The sequence below is a fragment of the Mytilus galloprovincialis genome, chromosome 2, assembly GCF_965363235.1.
Source record: "Mytilus galloprovincialis chromosome 2, xbMytGall1.hap1.1, whole genome shotgun sequence".
In the NCBI taxonomy this organism is placed as follows: domain Eukaryota; kingdom Metazoa; phylum Mollusca; class Bivalvia; order Mytilida; family Mytilidae; genus Mytilus; species Mytilus galloprovincialis.
Window position 1 is genome coordinate 13,966,296 of NC_134839.1, and position 23,277 is coordinate 13,989,572.

The following is a 23,277-nucleotide window of genomic DNA, read 5'->3' on the forward strand; positions in this document are numbered from 1 at the left end:
GATTTTTAAATTTAAAAGTTTTGTTTGAGTAAATGTTGATGAGACTCTAAACCAAAGTAGAAAAATGTAAGTCATAAGACATCTTTATCTCGGAAAACAGTTTTAAACGAGCCGTAAATTGCCAAGTTGTGAATTGATTTAAGTTAGCCTATCAAAGATTTGTCATTAACACAAATTCCCTAAAGGACAAAAAACATAAAGCTAAGACTAAAGTCAATCTCTGATGAAGCTTCTTACTGGACAAGCACATAAATATGTGACAAGGTTTCCCGTAAATTTTTTGAGCTGTCATCAACACTGTTCTTTTTAATCTGTCAGTAAAATAGCAAACAGTGCATTTTGAAATAGCACAACTTTTTAATTGTAAAAAAACACTTGTATATGTATGTACACTGCCTACTTGCTGCTTTGAAGACCCATTTGTGAACTTGGGCTGTTTACTGATCAAAGGTTCGACGCCTTCTCTGTTTCCATTCTAAATTCTATTATTATAGTTACCTGTACCTTCCACTAACTACAGATGAGTAGAATTTTATTATATATGACAAATGTTATCATGATTCTTTCGGCGTTTTGCATTTGCGCCGATCTGCATTTCATTTGCGCCGATTTTTGTTTTCATTTGCGCCGATTTTTTTACAGGTAAATTACAGGTGAATAGAGTGTCAATGAGAGAACTCTCCATCCAAGTCATGTTATATTTCATTTATCATTATAGACCTCTTCCATTTGCCACTTGTACAAATGTAATGAATTGTCAATCACAACATGTATATAACTGTTGTCCCCTGCTCACCACTGGGAGGTGGAAGAAGGCCTACAAGATACATCTCCAGACTTTTTTCCTTGTTCAGTTGACTGTATCCGTAGTTCTTTAGCATCTGTCTTTCGGACATTTACCACATGGTTATGCTCGATCTGTGTTTTGACAATAGAATCCGTGGTAACTGGCTTTACACGATTTTATGGTACATTAGTAAGATATGTAGTTATGTTTGAGAACACTGACCTTCCGATATGTATGGCCCTCGATGATTTAAGAATTTACTTCTCGGTCCGTTTCAAAGTGCAATATGACCATCAAGTTACAACAAAGTTCCAGAACAATATGAATCAAAATTAACTTAAACATGGATGAAAAACAATTATAACCAGATTTTACCAATGGTATAGCACAGTACATGTACAAGTTTTAACTTACCTGTAAATCTAATTAGGAGCAAATATAAAATCGGCGCAAATGAAAGAATGAAAATTTTCAAAATCGGCGCAAATGTCATACGCCCGATTCTTTCTATGAATTCATGTTTATGCTAACTTACTAAATGTCAGTATATTATTATTAAAAAATATTTGTAGTAAACTGTAAATGAAGGAAATTTTAATTTATACACCTTGAATTTACAGTTTTTTTCTTGGGAAATGTTGTTGTTCATTTTGAACAACTAATAATTTATTATTTTTTTTTAATCTTGTTTTATCAGAACATTTATATTGTCTTTTGAATGTCAAATGTTCTTGGACTTTCCTGGTGGCTGTTTCAACATTTTCTGACATTTCAAATGATATTGAGATTGTCATAAAATACTTCTTTCCAATTCATGATTTTCTTATTTATCACTACCTACAGAAGATAATTATTTTCTACACCTACTTGTAATCAGAACTTTGCCCGCCAATCAGCTATTTTTACCTGGCTATTTCCTACTTAGTTTACCTGTTAATTAATACTTCATTGATTGATTACTTCTTTGAAGGTGTAGACACATTGTCATGATCAGAAATTATTTTTATCATCTTTTTTTCATAAGTGAAAACCACAGTGACATACTGATTACTTGTTTGAATTTCTAGATGTACATAAAAATGCTGTTATTATTACAGGAATATATAACCTTCATTGTATTTGGCTAAACCATTTAGATTTGAGGTCCTAAATGCTCTTTAACTTTGTATTTTATTTGGTAAAACCTTTCAGAATTTGGGGTCCTCTGACAATGCTTTTCAACGTCATACTTTATTTGGCTTTTTTTTTTTTTTAAACTTTTTTGATCCGAACTCACTTATAAATCTTTTGTAAGGAGTATCTGGCTTATAAAATTTAAGACTGCTATCCATGATAAGTTTATTATTCTTTCAGATCTGATGTTGTATTTTGGCTTTTAAATCTGGTACATCAAATTAGGAAAATATTAAAAGGACATTCTGAGCCATGCAGAATCATGTTTTAAAGGAAATTTCCTGACATATCCTACTTTAGACTGTACCTTGTGGGAAAACACATTAAATGAAGTGTAAACAAGACATGCACATGTTTTAATAAAAGTATTTGAATATTAATATACCTCCCCATCTTTAGTCATTGTTTATTTCTACCCATGAAATATAAAAAGTTAACTGATAACAACTTTGTTCTAATCCCTTGAGGCTTTGTTAATTTTTGTTTTTTCATGTGAATCCCAAAGGTCATTAAATTTCCTTGGAATATGACTGCTTGAAAATTCGGCCTCATAGGCCCAATCTGAGATCTTTTTGGCCATTAAATGGCCTAAATTAAATGATCTTCCGCCATCATCAAATGATGCCTGCCATTGTCAAAATTTGTTTTATTGATATTGGAATTGTTATTTTTGTGATTTTACTTATTAATAGGGATGAAAAATTATTGGTTATTCTTGTATCAAATAAATATAATAAGAAATATATCAGTCTGTTCCCCATTCCTTACATAGAAATGAAGGAAAGAAATATTTAAATCTTTTGATCATGTCATGCCATAGATGCGAGTTTTGTCCTGGTGAAAGTTCCTTCATCGTTAATTTTTCATCCATGGAATTCCCTGTCAATGAAATAAATTTTACATTAAATGTGTTCCAAGATAATGTAAATTCAGAAATTATTTCGATGTTTTTATTATTGTGAAAAATGCGACAGAGTTATAATCACAATAATTAAAACTCGCATTTTGGAATGTTTTATATGAATCAAACAGAATTTTTCTAAATATCGCAAAAATTTAAAATTGCATAAATTTTAGTCTAAAAAAATTGCTACTACAGAAGCCAGGTGTAAAAACTTAAAGTATACTGTAACAATCAACTGATATAGGGAGATGTTTACATGACGTTTAAGTTTGAGATAGGATTATCTACCTTTGTATTGCAGTAAATGTCATGGCTGCCATCAGTCAAATTATGTTTTATTAATGGAATAAATATAAAATTCCAAGAAGCACTCAGAACACAAAACCCACATTTTTAATGTTTTTCAATGTATATTAAAAGTTCAGATTACAGAATTCATTTCCAGAAATGATAATCCTAGTTTCCTACACATTTATCAATAAAAACAATATTCCTACACATTTACCAATTGAAACATGCACTGTATTTTGATCCATCCTGATCTGGTGTTAATATCTGGATTGACATTACTTCTCTTAATATCAGCTGCACAAAAAAATTAAATCTGCAAAGTAAATTTTTGTTCTTCCCTCCCTGGGATTCAAACTCATGCTAGTATTAGGATATTGAGACAACACCGCCTGCACTCTATCCAGCTCTCTCTATAAATATGTATGTAGCCATTGGTAGAAAGATATTTGATATATCCACAAGGTAACAGTTGGCAGGAAGACATATCACCTTACTCTAATTTTTAGGACTCCAAGACAACCAGTATTTACCCATACTCCTAAATGCAGCATCTTTAGCTGAGAAGCAGCAATTAACAATTTTTCAAATCTTTGCTTTGACCCTGCTAGGTTTGACCCATAACATCCTGCACTAGAACCGATTAATGTTTATAAGAGTTTGTATCTGTCTTGAGTATGGCTTAGAGTTTTAATTTTATTTCTATGCTTTATTGTTCACTGCCTCAAGAAAGGTTTGTCATGATTCCAAGTTGATGAATTTGAAAGTTTTGGCTTTACGGTGAAGGTCTCAACCATAGTTTGATAAAGATTGAAGGATTAATTCCTCTTTATATTTGAAGTACTGCTTGGAGTTAATTGATGTCGATACTTTGTATTACTGTTCAATAACACAACAAGATTAAAGCAAACAATTTTGAAATCTCTATATTGATGGTCAAGTTGCTAACAGTGTCTTTTAACCTTGCAGGATTGTGTAAATATGATTTGACATCATGTCCCTTCTATATGTTGAGTACTGCTTTGAAATACAGATGTAGTATGATTGTCCGCCTCTGCCTTTAAGATTTGAACCCTTACCTCAAAGTTCAAGGTCATTTACTTTGTGTAATCCAATTATTTTTTTTCTTATACAACTTGGTTTATTGTGTATATAAGTATCAAATGTGGATCCAGGATTTGATTTTACAGGGGAAGGGGAAGGCACACCTGGGAATTAGGAGTTAGAGGACAATATTTTAAATTAAAATTATCTTATTTGCATAATTCAATTTATTTTATTTTTTTTTTGGGGGGGGGGGGGGTACCAAGTGCGCCCCTTTCTAAATCCATGACTGAGAAAGAATATGCACTTGTTGGAAAAAAAGATTGTAAATGAAAGACAAATAAGGCCATAAAGGGTACGTAAAATCAGGTCCCTCACTCAATAGTCTCTTAGTAGTAGTATTTATACAGTACAAGACATCTTACTGTTAGTTATACATTATTGAACAACTATAATTTCTCATCAAATGAATGGAATAGGATATGAGATATAATATTAATTGATATGTTGTTATTGACTAAGAATAATTGCAAAGATGTTAAAGGTTAAATCTGATTGATGATTGACAGGACTATATTCAGACAATAAATCACACATAGGTTTAGACTAATATAACTTTATAGTCTTGATTATGGCCAGTAATAAAATTTATATATATATATTTATAAGAGAAATCAATAAAAACTTTTTGGATCATCTTGATGTGATGGTAGGGTTTATGGAAAGATAGAGGGAAGGATGATGAATTTTAAATGTTAATTAATGGGAGAAAAAAAACTGATTCAGAAATTTTTTGTGAGATTTTTATTTTTGTGAAAAATGTGACAGGATTATATTTGCATTTATTGTTATTGTATTCCAATCACATTAATTGGTTGCAGAATTATGAAATTGCGTAATTTATCTCACATTTATATTGTCCTGTTATCCAGAAATATATTTATGAATGCACAAAATAATTCTTGCACATTGCCAGAGGGTAACAAGGTTGGAATGTTTTTTTCTGTAAAATAAAATCAGCTGTTTTCTGTCTTCTGTCTTCTGCTCTTTTAAAATTGAAACCCAATTTCAATTTCTCTCCATGATATCAAATTGAACAACTGGTTAGAAATTTTACCAAACTGCTCTTAGGAGATTAATCAATTTAGTAGTGTATGTGAAAAAATGTTAAAAGAGATTTGACTGGGTTATTTCCCTTTGATTCTTTGTTGAAAATTTGTATGACTGTATATTTTACATTTTAATTTAATTTAATTGAATTCTTCAGGAGAGCTGTGGTGTAGTGGTTAGCACATCAAATTATTAAAACAAAGGTTCCTGGTTTGATCCTGTTCCAGGGAGAAAAATTCATGGACTTAATTTTTCGGCTCTCCCTGGACACCATTTGGGTGTATGGTCTTGAGAATGATGATAGTCTGTTTGAAGGGAATGATAAAAGGCAGATCTGTGTTAAGAGAGAGCCATTTCTCTTGCATGTTACAGACACCCTTGTAGATTTGGAAAAAAGAGCAGGCTAATGCTGCCTTGTGGCAGCACTTGCACCAGCAAAGTGGAAAGGGATTAATATAAGTTGCAATAACTTGTTTCCAAATACACTATAAATAAATTTGTTAAAATGCCTTTTTGACTACAAAATCTTATCAATAGTTTCCTATAGGAATCCTCTTACAAACCGTAAACAGCAAAAAAGGATGATTAGCCAAGAAAAGTAGGTCACATGACCAAAACTGTTTATTGTCTGCTTATTGGAGATAGTGCTATATAAGAATAACTTTTTTACACCCATTTATTTGGAAATTATCTTGAAAGCTAATGGATAGAGGGAAACTGTAAGCAGCAAAATGGACAAAGAGGCTAATTGAGATCTACAAAATGTTTTTTTGGTTTACAATATTGTTATGACTCGGTGACCTCAAAGTGAACATGGAGGGGCCATTTGATTTGGGGAAGGGGTCTTGAAAGTTATTGTTAATTTTTCTTGTTCTGACATCTTAATTTTTTACACATTGTGTTCCTGGAAATCAAGAAAGCATAATCCATGTAATGCATTTGACTTATCAGTAATTGATTTTACATGAACCAAGCAGTGGCGGATCCAGAAATTGTCTTAAGAGGTGCCCATTGATCTTCTAAGAGGTGGCACGCTCCAGTCATGCTTCAATGATTCCCTATATAATCAAACAAATTTTTCCAACAAAAGGGGAAGCCCGGGCCCCCTAAAAACACCCTCTAAATCCGCTTCTCCAAAGTTCTAGAACAGTTGTATTTGGAAAAAAAACTTTATTTTTTGGGAAATAACTGATCCCAGAAAAGATACTGTAAATTCAATAATTATTGCATGCATTTATTATTGTGATTTTGTCATTTAAGTCTATTTGCGATTTGCGATATAGAGAAAAATCCTGATGTACAAAATTTCAAATTTGCAAGTTTAAATTATTGTTATTATAACCCTGTTGCATTTTTCACAAGAATAAAAACATCCCAATAATTTCTGAACTTACTGTAGTGATAAATATTGAACTGATATAAGTTTGACAGGTAAATGATTCAGAGATGATATAATAATTTGGATGTAGATCTCACAGATTTCTCATGCATGACAAGTAAAAAATTTATGTTTTCAAATTAATTTAAATGAAATAAAAACGACTAATAAATATTGAATTGGCGGAGCCAATAAAAAGTTTTCAAAGTAAGTTGTAGGTGTAGAGTTTATTGTGTTTTTTTCAAATTCAATAAATCTAAGAAAATATGTTATGTTAGATTTACCATCAATAAAATATAGGATAGTGGGCTCATTCATGTGTTTTTTTCTTCCTGACAGAGTGTGGGTGTTTGTTGATTTTGCTAATAGGTTTTGAGTGTTTCCTTGGCATGATAAATGTCCTGTTTCTGGGATACTTCTATATAGTATTCTATATACATCCTAATATGAGCCTTTGTGGGGCATTGCAATTTGATCAAAGAGGATTCGAAAACTACGATTTATTTTACAAATTGAGCTCATTCTGTTAAAGTTATTAGTAAAATCCAAGATCATGGTAAAAAAAATCTCAGTTTTCTGAATTTTGATAGGTTGATAGCTGGTGTATTATTTCATCAGTAAATTACTTTAATATTAATCACTGTCATGAGGAGGAGTAGGGGGATATTGTACTATAGGGTTATTGCATGAATATTGGGGAATATTGTCCCGAGTAGAATTTTATATTGGACAAGCTTGCGAGTGCAATATATGTTCTACGAGGGAGAATATTCCCCAATATTCATGCAATAACCCTTTTATTGTATAGCAATATAATATTTGACAGTAAAAATTGGTTTAAACTAAGATTTTGTCGTTGGTTACTTTCTGTGGGGAATATTATATTGCTATGCAATAAAAGGTCTTACTTTGTGTCTTTTTAACCATCTCTGACAGAAGCCTAGATGTATATGACTTTTTTACCCAGTCCCTTCACTGATAGCTTGATCATTTGTGTGCTGTTTTTCCATAGTAAAAAATATAAGATATATATTTTATTTCTAGGGTAGTCAGAACAATTAGAAATTTACATGTCTTTAAACATTCAATTTTATTTCTCATGAAAAAGTGGGACATGTACAATAATCGACATTTTGAAAAATTTCTTTAAAACCATTTGAATGAAGGAGTTACAAATATATGTAGTTTTGGTTGTAATTGTTAAAACATTTGTTTAAAATTGACAAGATAGTCTTATGATTGACATATCTTATGCTTGTTGAACATATATTTGGTCATAAAAATAGTTTGACATCATTAAATATTAAAGCAGTACATCTGATTTAAGTTCATTAATGGATATTAAAACTAAAAGGTAATTTTTTTAGAACGTAACTATTTTTTTTTTTTTTAAAGAAATGTTGTACTTTGATTGAAAAAAAATAATTTCAGTTGTTACTAGTATATATGTGTGTGTGTGTTTATTATACTAGACATTTAACAACTTGAAGGTATTTTCTTTTCTACTAAAGTGCTGTGGATTTAGTGTTGTTAGTTATGTAGCAATTTTTTCTGGATTCATGGATAAAAGACATGATAGATAAACTTGATTTTAAATATTCTAACAAGTATTAATTTCTTTTAAATCTGTTAAAGCCTCAAAATCAAGTAAATTTACATAAAAAAGACCTGTTGGTGACCTTCTGCTGTTGTTTTTTCTATGGTCGGGTTGTTGTCTCTTTGACACATTCCCCATTTGCATTCTCAATTTTACAATTTATCTTCAAATCAGGAATTATTGGATCACAAGGCAATGATTCCACATTGGACCAAATATGATATGCTGAAACCTTTTTGTTTGACTTTCTTTGTTATTTGTTATTTTTTTTTAATTTGTATTAGATTGATAAGCTTCCTACATTATTACCTAAAGGAGAGCCAGCTCCTAATAGAAGATTGGTCAGTAGTTCAAATATTAAGATACATGTTTAAGGTTCAAGAAGGGGGATATGATATTTCAGAGTGCAAATAATAAGAATAGAAATTAATTTTTGTACCAGATTATCTCCCCCTTAATCCCCATTGCACCAGTTTTATTGCACTTTACATGCTTACGTTCTAGTGTCTTTACTAAGGTTTAAACATTATAAGTGGACAAAACGATAACAATGGAACCAGACACATGTTTTTCAACTGAGAAAGTTTTCTTCACTATTCTTATAGACAGCTGTCTTGTTAAACGATTTAAGAAGTATAATATTTTTCATAAAATCTATATAAAAGCAAGAATTTATATTCTTATAACAATATGGTGAATTGTTGTGGTAGACATTTATGGATTATTCTCACCTGTATATATCAGAACACTCCACAAATCACACAAAGTTTTCTGTGGCATTTCAAACAATTAACTGATTAAATCATTCTGTTTGTTACAAGAAGCTCAAAAAATTAAATAAACATTCTGGAAAAGTAGATTAAAAAACAATAAATCTTCTTTATTGAGATGTATGATTAAATGTACATCTAAACACTAAGAAATCTGCTGCAAGAATGAAAAAGATAAAGCCTATATATAAACATGTTGCTGTATCAAGGATCCGGAAATTTTTTCACCTAATTTCGGTCATTTTCATATAACTTAAAAGTTGGTGCCCCTTTTCAAAAACAGATTGTCAAAATCTCATGACTGCATTAGTATGCTCCTACTCGAAGAATCAACGAACTTGTTTAACTGTTGCATCGTGTTTACTTCATGATTTATCCTACCATTTTCCTAAAATCGATCAGAAATTAAGGGAAGGCAACAGTTTAAGAATAAAATGATTTTAATGACTCAAAATCGTAATTTTCTCAGTCATCGCATACGTTTCTTTCGATTCTGAAGTCGAAATTCAAACCGGTGTCATATGGTATTTTGAACCCCCTAAAAAGTGAACCCGGGGTCAAAATACCATGCGGTAAAATGACCCCGGGGTCATTATACCGCATGGTATTTTGACCCCGGGGTCATTTTTCACATATGGTATTTTGAACCCCCCTGCGGTATATTGAACCCCCCTGTTTTTGATAAATAGTATTGCAGATAATCTAATTTACAATTTATTGGCTATCATTTTTTTTTAATTTGTGGTTTTAAATAGGGGGTTCAATATACCGCAGGGGGGTCAAAATACCATGGCTAAGCAAAATTTTCAAAATATCTTTTCCAGCATGTTTAACACATACAAACCACTTATTGGAGTATTATAACTATGTTAAGGAGTTAGAATAGCTTGAATTTTTGAAATTCAAGGTCTATAGTAGGGGGTTCAATATACCGCAGGGGGGTCAAAATACCATGGCTAAGCAAAATTTTCAAAATATCTTTTCCAGCATGTTTAACACATACAACCCACTTATTGGAGTATTATAACTATGTTAAGGAGTTAGAATAGCTTGAATTTTTGAAATTCAAGGTCTATAGTAGAGGGTTCAATATACCGCAGGGGGGTCAAAATACCATGGCTAAGTAAAATTTTCAAAATATCTTGTCCAGTATATTAAATACATACAAACTACTTATTGGAGTAATATAACTATGCTAACATTTTAGAATAGCTTGAATTTTTGAAATTCAAGGTCTATAGTAGGGGGTTCAATATACCGCAGGGGGTTCAAAATACCATGGCTAAGCAAAATTTTCAAAATATCTTTTCCAGTATATCAAATACATACAAACTACTTATTGGAGTATTATAACTATGTTAAGGAGTTAGAATAGCTTGAATTTTTGAAATTCAAGGTCTATAGTAGGGGGTTCAAAATACCATGGCTAAGTAAAATTTTCAAAATATCTTTTTCAGTATATTAAATACATACAAACCACTTATTGGAGTATTATAACTATGTTAAGGAGTTAGAATAGCTTGAATTTTTGAAATTCAAGGTCTATAGTAGGGGGTTCAATATACCGCAGGGGGGTCAAAATACCATGGCTAAGCAAAATTTTCAAAATATCTTTTCCAGCATGTTTAACACATACAACCCACTTATTGGAGTATTATAACTATGTTAAGGAGTTAGAATAGCTTGAATTTTTGAAATTCAAGGTCTATAGTAGAGGGTTCAATATACCGCAGGGGGGTCAAAATACCATGGCTAAGTAAAATTTTCAAAATATCTTGTCCAGTATATTAAATACATACAAACTACTTATTGGAGTAATATAACTATGCTAACATTTTAGAATAGCTTGAATTTTTGAAATTCAAGGTCTATAGTAGGGGGTTCAATATACCATGGCTAAGTAAAATTTTCAAAATATCTTTTCCAGTATATTAAATACATACAAACTACTTATTGGAGTATTATAACTATGTTAAGGAGTTAGAATAGCTTGAATTTTTGAAATTCAAGGTCTATAGTAGGGGGTTCAATATACCGCAGGGGGGTCAAAATACCATGGCTAAGCAAAATTTTCAAAATATCTTTTCCAGTATATTAAATACATACAAACTACTTATTGGAGTAATATAACTATGTTAAGGATTTAGAATAGCTTGAATTTTTGAAATTCAAGGTCTATAGTAGGGGGTTCAATATACCGCAGGGGGGTCAAAATACCATGGCTAAGTAAAATTTTCAAAATATCTTGTCCAGTATATTATATACATACAAACTACTTACTGGAGTAATATAACTATGCTAACATTTTAGAATAGCTTGAATTTTTGAAATTCAAGGTCTATAGTAGGGGGTTCAATATACTGCAGGGGGTTCAAAATACCATGGCTAAGTAAAATTTTCAAAATATCTTTTCCAGTATATCAAATACATACAAACTACTTATTGGAGTATTATAACTATGTTAAGGAGTTAGAATGGCTTGAATTTTTGAAATTCAAGGTCTATAGTAGGGGGTTCAATATACCGCAGGGGGGTCAAAATACCATGGCTAAGTAAAATTTTCAAAATATCTTTTCCAGTATATTAAATGCATACAAACTACTTATTGGAGTGATATAACTATGCTAACATTTTAGAATAGCTTGAATTTTTGAAATTCAAGGTCTATAGTAGGGGGTTCAATATACCGCAGGGGGGTCAAAATACCATGGCTAAGTAAAATTTTCAAAATATCTTTTCCAGTATATCAAGTTCATACAAACTTCTTATTGGAGTATTATAACTATGTTAAGGAGTTGGAATAGCTTGAATTTTTGAAATTCAAGGTCTATAGTAGGGGGTTCAATATACCGCAGGGGGGTCAAAATACCATGGCTAAGTAAAATTTTCAAAATATCTTTTCCAGTATATTAAATACATACAAACTACTTATTGAAGTATTATAACTATGTAAAGGAGTTAGAATAGCTTGAATTTTTGAAATTTAAGGTTTATAATATAGTAGGGTGTTCAATATACTGCAGGGGGGTCAAAACATCATGGCTGAGTAAAGTTTTCAAAATATCTTCCAGTATATTAAATACATACAAACTACTTATTGGAGTATTATAACAATGTTAAAAGTCTAGAATTTAAAAAAATTTAAGGTCTATAGTAGGGGTTTCAATATACCATGGTAGGGGGGTCAAAATACCATGGCAAAGTAAAATGTTCAAAACATCTTTTCCGTCATGTTCAATACATACAAACTACTTATTGGAGTATTATAACTATGTTAAGGAGTTAGAATAGCTTGAATTTTTGAAATTCAAGGTCTATAGTAGGGGGTTCAATATACCGCAGGGGGGTCAAAATACCATGGCTAAGTAAAATTTTCAAAATATCTTTTCCAGTATATTAAATACATACAAACTACTTATTGGAGTAATATAACTATGTTAAGGATTTAGAATAGCTTGAATTTTTGAAATTCAAGGTCTATAGTAGGGGGTTCAATATACCGCAGGGGGGTCAAAATACCATGGCTAAGTAAAATTTTCAAAATATCTTGTCCAGTATATTATATACATACAAACTACTTACTGGAGTAATATAACTATGCTAACATTTTAGAATAGCTTGAATTTTTGAAATTCAAGGTCTATAGTAGGGGGTTCAATATACTGCAGGGGGTTCAAAATACCATGGCTAAGTAAAATTTTCAAAATATCTTTTCCAGTATATCAAATACATACAAACTACTTATTGGAGTATTATAACTATGTTAAGGAGTTAGAATAGCTTGAATTTTTGAAATTCAAGGTCTATAGTAGGGGGTTCAATATACCGCAGGGGGGTCAAAATACCATGGCTTAGTAAAATTTTCAAAATATCTTTTTCAGTATATTAAATACATACAAACTACTTACTGGAGTATTGTAACTATGTTAAGGATTAAGAATAGCTTGAATTTTTGAAATTCAAGGTCTATAGTACGGGGTTCAATATACCGCAGGGGGGTCAAAATACCATGGCTAAGCAAAATTTTCAAAATATCTTTTTCAGTATATTAAATACATACAAACTACTTACTAGAGTATTGTAACTATGTTAAGGATTTAGAATAGCTTGAATTTTTGAAATTCAAGGTCTATAGTAGGGGGTTCAATATACCGCAGGGGGGTCAAAATGCCATGGCTAAGCAAAATTTTCAAAATATCTTTTCCAGCATGTTTAACACATACCACCCACTTATTGGAGTATTATAACTATGTTAAGGAGTTAGAATAGCTTGAATTTTTGAAATTCAAGGTCTATAGTAGGGGGTTCAATATACCGCAGGGGGGTCAAAATACCATGGCTAAGTAAAATTTTCAAAATATCTTTTCCAGTATATCAAATACATACAAACTACTTATTGGAGTGATATAACTATGCTAACATTTTAGAATAGCTTGAATTTTTGAAATTCAAGGTCTATAGTAGGGGGTTCAATATACCGCAGGGGGGTCAAAATACCATGGCTAAGTAAAATTTTCAAAATATCTTTTCCAGTATATCAAGTACATACAAACTTCTTATTGGAGTATTATAACTATGTTAAGGAGTTGGAATAGCTTGAATTTTTGAAATTCAAGGTCTATAGTAGGGGGCTCAATATACCATGGTAGGGGTGTCAAAATACCATGGTAAAGTAAAATGTTCAAAACATCTTTTCCATCATGTTCAATACATACAAACTACTTATTGGAGTATTATTACTATGTAAAGGAGTTAGAACAGCTTGAATTTTTGAAATTTAAGGTTTATAATATAGTAGGGTGTTCAATATACTGCAGGGGGGTCAAAACATCATGGCTGAGTAAAATTTTCAAAATATCTTTTCCAGTATATCAAATACATACAAACTTCTTATTGGAGTATTATAACTATGTTAAGGAGTTAGAATAGCTTGAATTTTTGAAATTCAAGGTCTATAGTAGGGGTTTCAATATACCATGGTAGGGGTGTCAAAATACCATGGCAAAGTAAAATGTTCAAAACATCTTTTCCATCATGTTCAATACATACAAACTACTTATTGGAGTATTATTACTATGTTAAGGAGTTAAAATAGCTTGAATTTTTGAAATTCAAGGTCTATTGTAGGGGGTTCAATATACCACAGGGGGTCAAAATACCATGGCGAGGTATGTATTAAACTTGTTGGAAAAGATATTTTGAAAATTTTACTTTGCCATGGTATTTTGACCCCCCTGCAGTATATTGAACCCGCTACTCTAGACCTTTAATTCAAAAAATTCTGGCAATTCTAACTTTTTTATGTAGTTAGAATACACCAATAAGCAGTTTGTATGTATTAAACTTGCTGGAAAAGTTATTTTGAAAATTTTACTTTGCCATGGTATTTTGACCCCCCCTGGGGTATATTGAACCCCCTACTCTAGGCCTTTAATTTCAGTAATTCTGGCAATTTGAACTCTTTTATATAGTTAGAATACACCAATAAGTAGTTTGTATGTATTAAACTTGCTGGAAAAGATATTTTGAAAATTTTACTTTGCCATGTTATTTTGACCCCCCTGCGGTATATTGAACCCCTTACTCTAGACAATTCAAAAAATTCTGGCAATTTTAACTCTTATATGTAGTTAATATACACCAACAAGTAGTTTGTATGTATAAAACTTGATGGAAAAGATATTTTGAAAATTTTACTTTGCCATGGTATTTTGACCCCCCTGCGGTATATTGAACCCCTTACTCTAGACCTTTAATTAAAAAATTCTGGCAATTCAAACTTTTTTATATAGTTAGAATATACAAATAAGCAGTTTGTATGTATTAAACTTGCTGGAAAAGTTATTTTGAAAATTTTACTTTGCCATGGTATTTTGACCCCCCTGCAGTATATTGAACCCCCTACTCTAGGCCTTTAATTTCAGAAATTCTGTCAATTCTAACTCTTTTATGTAGTTAAAATACACCAATAAGTAGTTTGTATGTATTAAACTTGTTGGAAAAGATATTTTTAAAATTTTACTTTGCCATGGTATTTTGACCCCCTGCAGTATATTGTACCCCCTACTCTAGACCTTTAATTTCCACAAATCTGGCAATTCTTACTCTTTTATGTAGTAAGAATACACCAATAAGTAGTTTGTATGTATTTAACTTGCTGGAAAAGATATTTTGAAAATTTAACTTTGCCATTGTATTTTGACCCCCTGCGATATATTGAACCCCTTACTCTAGACAATTCAAAAAATTCTGGCAATTTCAACTCTTATATGTAGTTAATATACACCAACAAGTAGTTTATATGTATTAAACTTGATGGAAAAGATATTTTGAAAATTTTACTTTGCCATGGTATTTTGACCCCCCTGCGGTATATTGAACCCCTTACTCTAGACCTTTAATTAAAAAAATTCTGGCAATTCTTAGTTAGAATACACAAATAAGCAGTTTGTATGTATTAAACTTGCTGGAAAAGTTATTTTGAAAATTTTACTTTGCCATGGTATTTTGACCCCTGCGATATATTGAACCCCTTACTCTAGACAATTCAAAAAATTCTGGCAATTTCAACTCTTATATGTAGTTAATATACACCAACAAGTAGTTTATATGTATTAAACTTGATGGAAAAGATATTTTGAAAATTTTACTTTGCCATGGTATTTTGACCCCCTCCCCCTTTTTTTACTATGGAAAATCAAAACTGCCCTTATATATATATATATATACATATGTTATAATTACAAATAATTAAAGCATTCAAGCTACATATGGTCTAGTTATAATGTGTCAATAAGTATTTCGAATGACATTTTGTTGGTCAAGACCTCAGAGCACTTATACCAAGCAAAGATATTTCTTTTAATTAAGCATCGAAAATGTACCTCCCCTTCTTGTATGAATGATTTTTTAATCTATGATAAGCTTTAGAATAATGTAAAATGTTCTAATAATCATCTAGGATGAAAAAAACAGGGGGGTTCAATTTACCATGGGGGTTCAATTTTCCATACAAGGGGGGTTCAATTTACCATGGGGGGTTCAATTTACCATAGCGGTATTTTGACCCCGGGGTCAATTTACCATGGGGTTCAAAATACCATATGACACCGGATGTAATGCGACAATACTAAAACGAACAATTCCGGACTTATTCCCGGGATTAGTTTTGTGTATAAATCAAATTCACAGGAAAACATCGTTTTTTTTTAATATTTTACCTTTAATAGTGTAAGAATATTAATGAAAATAGTTGCACTTGCTTAATTTAGCAAGAAATCATTTTAAATTTACGATTTAGTGTCAAATCTGCAGAAGAGAATTTTAGGCATGCGTATCATAGTAAACAAAGCACGTGTGTTAGTAGTGAAAAAAACTTTTTTCTGCGTAAATTAAATCAATTTTTAATTTAATTTTAAATCATAATTGACAATTGTCTTAGCTGAAAAGTAATTAAATAATGAAGACAGTTGGTATTGAATTTTAATTTCTTTATAATATTAGTCCGGAGCTTGTAATTAATAGCCAGGTGTGAATTAAAAACACAGGTAAAAAGATTAGCGATCATTAGCCAATAGCTCCCCGAGGCACTAATATAGCTATTAGGAGGGCCCTCAGGATTATAACACTTTACTGGAGTGGCAGTTTAATTACATAAAATCGATAACAAAACAAAAATATGTTTAAAATGGCGATTTGAAACTCAATCTCAACGAAATGACCGAAATTATTTGTGTTGAAAAATAAAATTTGACCTAAATCCCAATAAATGATTTAGGACTTTTGAGTTTCCAAATCGGTGATGTCTGGCATATATGACCGTTTCCGGACCCTTGTGCTGTATACCATATTTGTTTTTTGGACATAAATCAGGCCGTTAGTTTTCTCTATTGAGTTGTTTTACATTTGTCATTTCTGGGCTTTTCATAAATGACATGCATTGTGGATATTGCTTATTGTCGAAGGCTGTACAGTGACCTCTAGTTTGTTTTTTTGTCATTTGGTCTTTGGTGGAGAGTTGTCTCATTGCAATCATTTACAATTTTTATAACGTATTTTTAAACCTTTGTTAGTTGTTACAGTTTTAAACAAGTTTAAAGAACAGAATAAGGGATGGATCAGATGTAACTTTAAAGAAAACTATTTGTCACTGGTTTTGAATTTTCTACTGAATTATTGGAAAGTTTGCTCTTAAATGGGATAATTATAAAAATCTATAAGGGTGTATCAGTATGTAGAAATTTGAAGAGACAAAGTAAAGCTAGTCCAACTAATTCCTGCAAACTGTTGATTGAAGTGATTAACCAGCATTATGGTATATAATGGCCTTTCATTGATATTCTTCAGTGCGTTTGATTGCCACAATTCATCATTGAATGTAATCTTGTGTATTCCAGGTATGATTAGCGATGGCCATATGACAAGGACACTAAAGATTTAATGCCTTGGACAACAACGAAGGTGACAACATCCACGAACCCTGAAATATTTTATTACATATTGATGTTGAACGTCCCTGGTCAAACACTTAGAATTGCCATGAGTTGGAACAGTGAAAACTTAGTGCTTTAGAATCTAACAGATCACCCTAACTATAAAGACTTACCAAGGATATTTATTTATGTGCAATATATACTTCAATATTGATCTCAACATTTTTGTTCATATTTTTCATTGCAAGGTAAGTCAAATTCCATAAATAATAAGTCAGAATATAGTGATAAATGAATGTAGATGTATTTAGTGCTGTTCGGGGAAAATACTGTTGTCCACAGAAATATAAGTTAGATCAACACTCCTTTTGCATTTTGGTATTTTGTCATTTGAATACAACCACCCACATTAAATTTTTAAAAAATGCCCTCCCTAGTGGGACATGGTATTTCCTGGAACTTCCTTTACACTTTTTGTATATAGCTGAATTTTGTTTCCAAATGACCATAGATCAGTCTCTGACCAACCTTCTGATGTCAAGCTGCAATCATTCATGATGTTAATTTCTGAAATATATTGTTACATTTTGCAGGGAACTTGTGTGATTTTACAAAATGTCAGATAAATTTGCATACAAGTACCAGTGTAATTACATCTTTCTGATACAATATGATATTAAACATTAAACATTAAACAATGTCATCTTTGCCTATATACAACCTACTAGTACTACATATATAGGCACTTAAATATCGAGCATATTTAAGTGAGAACATGGGAACTTCATGTCAAGTTATGTGTTTAAATCATTAATTCATGTTGCTATTTTTAATAAAATTTTAAATTGATTCAAACATGTGAATTTTAAACAGTTGATATGACTTTAATATTTTTATGTAATTCCTAAACAAGGAAGACTAGACACAAAAAGGCCTGTTAAATGAAGTGAAAAAAGAACATGTCTAATATGTATATATTGTGAAAATACAGACAAACTGTACGTCTATTCTATGGTCTGACATTTGCATATATGTTTGAAATATAATTTTACTGGACTGATTATTAGTCCCTTAGATTTGGTGTATATGGTTTCAGAAAAAAAGATTTGTGTTTATTTATAGTGAAGTTGATTAGTAATCCATTGATTTTTGTCTGAACATATATGTTAGAATATTTAATATTGAATCATTTGAAACTACAATTGTCAACTTGTTACTTCTAGTCTGTGATTCCAAGAGCCTAGGTCATAAAACTGTTCTCAGTGATAAGAGTACAACATTTGTGCTCAAAACATAAAATCAATTGTCATCAAAGTCACAATTTGTAAAAGTATTTCAGTATATTCATAGGGTTTTCTGATACATGTAGCTCACAAAATATGATCTCTATGCATTTTATTAGCAAATATTGGCTTGCATACAAGCCTTATGGTCCGAGACCACAATTGTCGTCCCTTGATTTTCGTTGTTCACGAATATAGTCCCTAGTGTTAACAGTGGGTTACTTGCCAATAATTTTTATACCTCTTCCAAATTTATTTCTCCATGTTTAATGCCTCAAATTGTAAGTAGGGGGGTGAAATTACACTGTAAAAAAATTTGGGTCCAGAATTTTACAGAAAAGTAGTGATTTGGTCCAGCTGAAAAAGGTTAAAAATTAGCACTTCGGAAGCTGTCAAAAGATTTCAAGACACCCTAAACACAAAATTGTCCATATTTTGAGTTAGAGGCGATGAAGTTTTCTATAATTTTGATATAATTTGTCCCAAAAGTAGTACAACACACTGTAAAAATTTCATTGAGAAAGCGCAGGTGGGAATTTTTTAATTTTCATTTATGTTCTAAAAGAAATGCACTACGAATTAATTGTGTTCTCGGACCTAAGAGGTGAAGTCTGTAAATATAGAATCTGTACTTTGGCATCTTCCCTAAATGATTTGGTGGTGTCAATTTGTCAAATAGCATGAAACTAAAGGATTTAAACTTTTATTTAATAGAATATCTGCAAAAATGACCAATTTTGGCATTTTATGGTCAAAATAGGCATTTCAAGGCTTTTTCAATACTGATGCATACATGGCATCCTGACTTTCTATCTGACAGGCTTTCATGTGTCAATACTTGTGTTTCTATGCCTTTATCTAGTTCTTTTACTTGTTTTTGAACTCAGAATCTACAGAAAAGAAGATTATCTCAGACAATATGTACAAAATGTGTTGTATAAATGACCCTTGTCTAACGCCCTGTTTGGATGAAGTCAAAAGTGGGGTTCTTGGTACATAAAATTTGAAGTCCACAATAAAGACCTCACTAAATTTGTATCAAAAGCACTTTACAATGTCTATTGTACCTGTTCCATCTCACATAATATCTTTCTTTTCTTCTGTAGGATAGCAAGTGGTTTAAATATAAGCCTGTTGAGACTAAAATTACAATCAAGTTTTTCATTAAAAAGGCAAAAATCTTTGTATCAGACCATACTGTCTGTAAGAAAAGTTAATTGCAAGAGCCTTTTTGTGCTCAGATTTGTTGTATCATATCACATGAGTATAGAAATGATAAAAAAGACACAATTTTTTATTTCTTATAGCCTCAATATGCATTTTTTAATGTAAATATGTGGCACGGCCTAAATTGACCCTTATTTTTTTCCAGTCTTACTTGGCTTAAGACCCTTTTAAACTAATATGATATGTTATTTGTGACTTTTCTTTCCATTTAAAGTACATTCAATACATATGTAAGGATTATTTATAACCAAAAAGCTTCACAAATTTAAAATTGCTGGAAAATATTACATCTTCATGTAAGGCCCCCTTTCATTGAAAAACCTCAATTTTTAGGCCCAGGCTGATATAAATTTGACTTTTGAATAATTATGCTAACTCTGATAAATCAAATGAGTACTCTATTGCTTTTAGTACATAATAAATGATATATTAGGGCATTCAAAAAGTATTTTTTTGCAATATTTTAATTTTCAAAGCCCAAAATGTTGATAGTTGAAATTATTCAATTTTAACGTCAAAATTTAACACGCAAAGATGAGTATAGAATTTAACATATTGTCTATAATATATATCCTATTGTTACGAAACTTTGCAAGTAGTGTTATAATTTATTAAGCTTTGGTCATACCAAGTTTTTTTAAGATTTGTCAACTCTTTCTATCCTATTAGGTCCGAGACCACAATTGTCGTCCCTTGATTTTCGTTGTTCACGAATATAGTCCCTAGTGTTAACAGTGGGTTACTTGCCAATAATTTTTATACCTCTTCCAAATTTATTTCTCCATGTTTAATGCCTCAAATTGTAAGTAGGGGGGTGAAATTACACTGTAAAAAAATTTGGGTCCAGAATTTTACAGAAAAGTAGTGATTTGGTCCAGCTGAAAAAGGTTAAAAATTAGCACTTCGGAAGCTGTCAAAAGATTTCAAGACACCCTAAACACAAAATTGTCCATATTTTGAGTTAGAGGCGATGAAGTTTTCTATAATTTTGATATAATTTGTCCCAAAAGTAGTACAACACACTGTAAAAATTTCATTGAGAAAGCGCAGGTGGGAATTTTTTAATTTTCATTTATGTTCTAAAAGAAATGCACTACGAATTAATTGTGTTCTCGGACCTTATACAAGTTTGGTATCCCACAAGTGATTATGAATCCACAGTACTTAGCCCTTTTCCATGAGTAAGTCATCCTTATTGACGCATTTTAGATGAACTAACTGGATGTTAAGATTTAGAAAGAAAAATATCAAAACATGGTCAAATGTTATATGTATATTAAAACGAAAAATTCCTTATTAGTTAAAAGGAAAGCTTCTTAGAAGAATATATATACGAATGATAAATTGATTTGTTCACGCTGTTATTGTTTACCGTGCTCACTACCAAAGAAAACAAAATATTTGTGTTAAGGTTTAGTGCTTAAGGTGAAATGTTAGCTTATAACAAACAGTAAGAACATTTGTCTTCTATATCTTGACTGTCATCAGTCTACTGTGAAATAGAGACAATAGAGCTCACGGCTTTAGTTTGGCCACCCAATCCTTGCTAAGTGACGTGATGCATTATAACTTCATGTTATTATGAAAATAAGATGATCTGGTACTATTGCTAAGAGGCAAGTTCTCTCCACTAGCTATATATAGAGATCACATGAAGTTATCAACTATTGGTCACTGTACAGCTTTCATTATGGTACTTGGTATACAGTACAAATGTAGATGTAACAGTTTTTTTCAGTTTTAGTTTTTTCATCACTTGCTTGGGTAATGATGAGGTGTCCATTGTCTATCTTTTAACATGTGAGAAAATCTTTTCACAGATTTACCATGTTAACATAAACATTAAGATTCAGACTTGATCTGAATTATCATTTCTGCACATTTTTACTGGGTTTTGCTCATTGCTGAAGGTAGTAGAGTGACTTAACCTTATACTTAATTTGGTCTCTGGTGGATAGTTTTTCCCCCATAGAAACCAGGTCAACTGGGGCAGTTCATTCATAAAATGGAAATTGTAATCTTATGTATTGGCAATCATACCACATATTTTTTCTTTTATAATGATGGAAAATATGTCTTCCTTAAAATTTGTAATTTATGCCTATATGTATCATGGACCAATTGTCAAGACTGCCACAATTTTTGTTTAACATTGACTTTTATTTTATGTTTCCTGAAATTTTTAAAGTCTTATTATTTCACATTCACCTACATTGAAACAAATGATTTGTATACAAAATTGCTATAAATAATGTGGAAAAATACAACTTCTAGATTAACATGTCTGGCACTAATAACATTGTGGAGGAGGCTTCAGTATTAAGCTATGCAGTATATATATATGTATTTGAATTCAATTTGCCACACAGATTCTGATTGTGGACACAAAATTCTCAATATCTTTTGGGGATGTGCAACAGTTCGATTACAGGGTCTGTATACACCATTGACTGAATAAGTCTGAATTCTGTATACACCACTTTTAAAGCCCTTCAGTTCTTTGGCAATCTCTTTGTCTCTCCCTTCTTCCATGTGTTCATTGTACAAATATTTTTGTCCCATTTTTCTCAACCCGTCAGCTCTTTTCAAATATCTTTGTCTCTCCCTCCATCCATCCATTCATCTACAAATATTTTTGTGGCACTTCTTTTCTCAGGTGCTACAGTACAGAATGACTTCATGACAGTGATGTGTTGTAAAGTGAGCACTTTTATTATCTGTCTGACACCTCCTTCCTGTTGGCCCATAGTCTGAATTTTTCAATACCTTGAATGAACTTAACATTTCTGTCCCACATTTCTATAGTAGTATTACATGTACGAAATAACTTTGTATTCGTTCTGCAGTGGAATAGTGATGACCTGTACTGATTTGTCCCACACTTACTTCCTATTTTTGAATATTTTGAATTGGGAGATGGGGTAACATTCTCCACTACAGTTCTAGTCGGAAGACAAATATTCTGACATTTTTTCTTATGAGTCTGAACAAAGTTTTGCAAAATTGGACTGATCGAAATAAAATTTTACTAGTCTAGGGCATTGGACTAGTGGCTAAAGGTAAGGTGGGGTATTTTTAGCAGAACAATGTGTGCCACTTCTTGATTATCCTATCCTTTTCAGATGAACAATGCCAAGAATACATTTCAGGATCCTGCTGATATGGAATCAGAAGGTCATCCTGTCAATTATCCTGGTCTAAATATATTGTCAACCACATACGGTAGAGACTTAATTTAAGCATCAGCTATTAGTTCATAGGTCAAATTCTTTACATGTAAAGTT

The 23,277-nt window shown here is 31.4% G+C and overlaps 1 protein-coding gene across 4 annotated transcripts in view; it reads left to right on the forward strand.

Moving 5' to 3' along the window:
* Positions 1–23,277, forward strand: part of LOC143062958 (R3H domain-containing protein 1-like) — an 89,761-nt gene that overhangs the window by 13,780 nt on the left and 52,704 nt on the right. For all 4 annotated transcript variants that reach the window (XM_076234818.1, XM_076234820.1, XM_076234823.1 and 1 more), the window contains exon 2: positions 17,448–17,731. The gene's annotated coding sequence lies outside the window, so the exon portion shown is untranslated. The remainder of the gene's footprint in view (positions 1–17,447; positions 17,732–23,277) is intronic.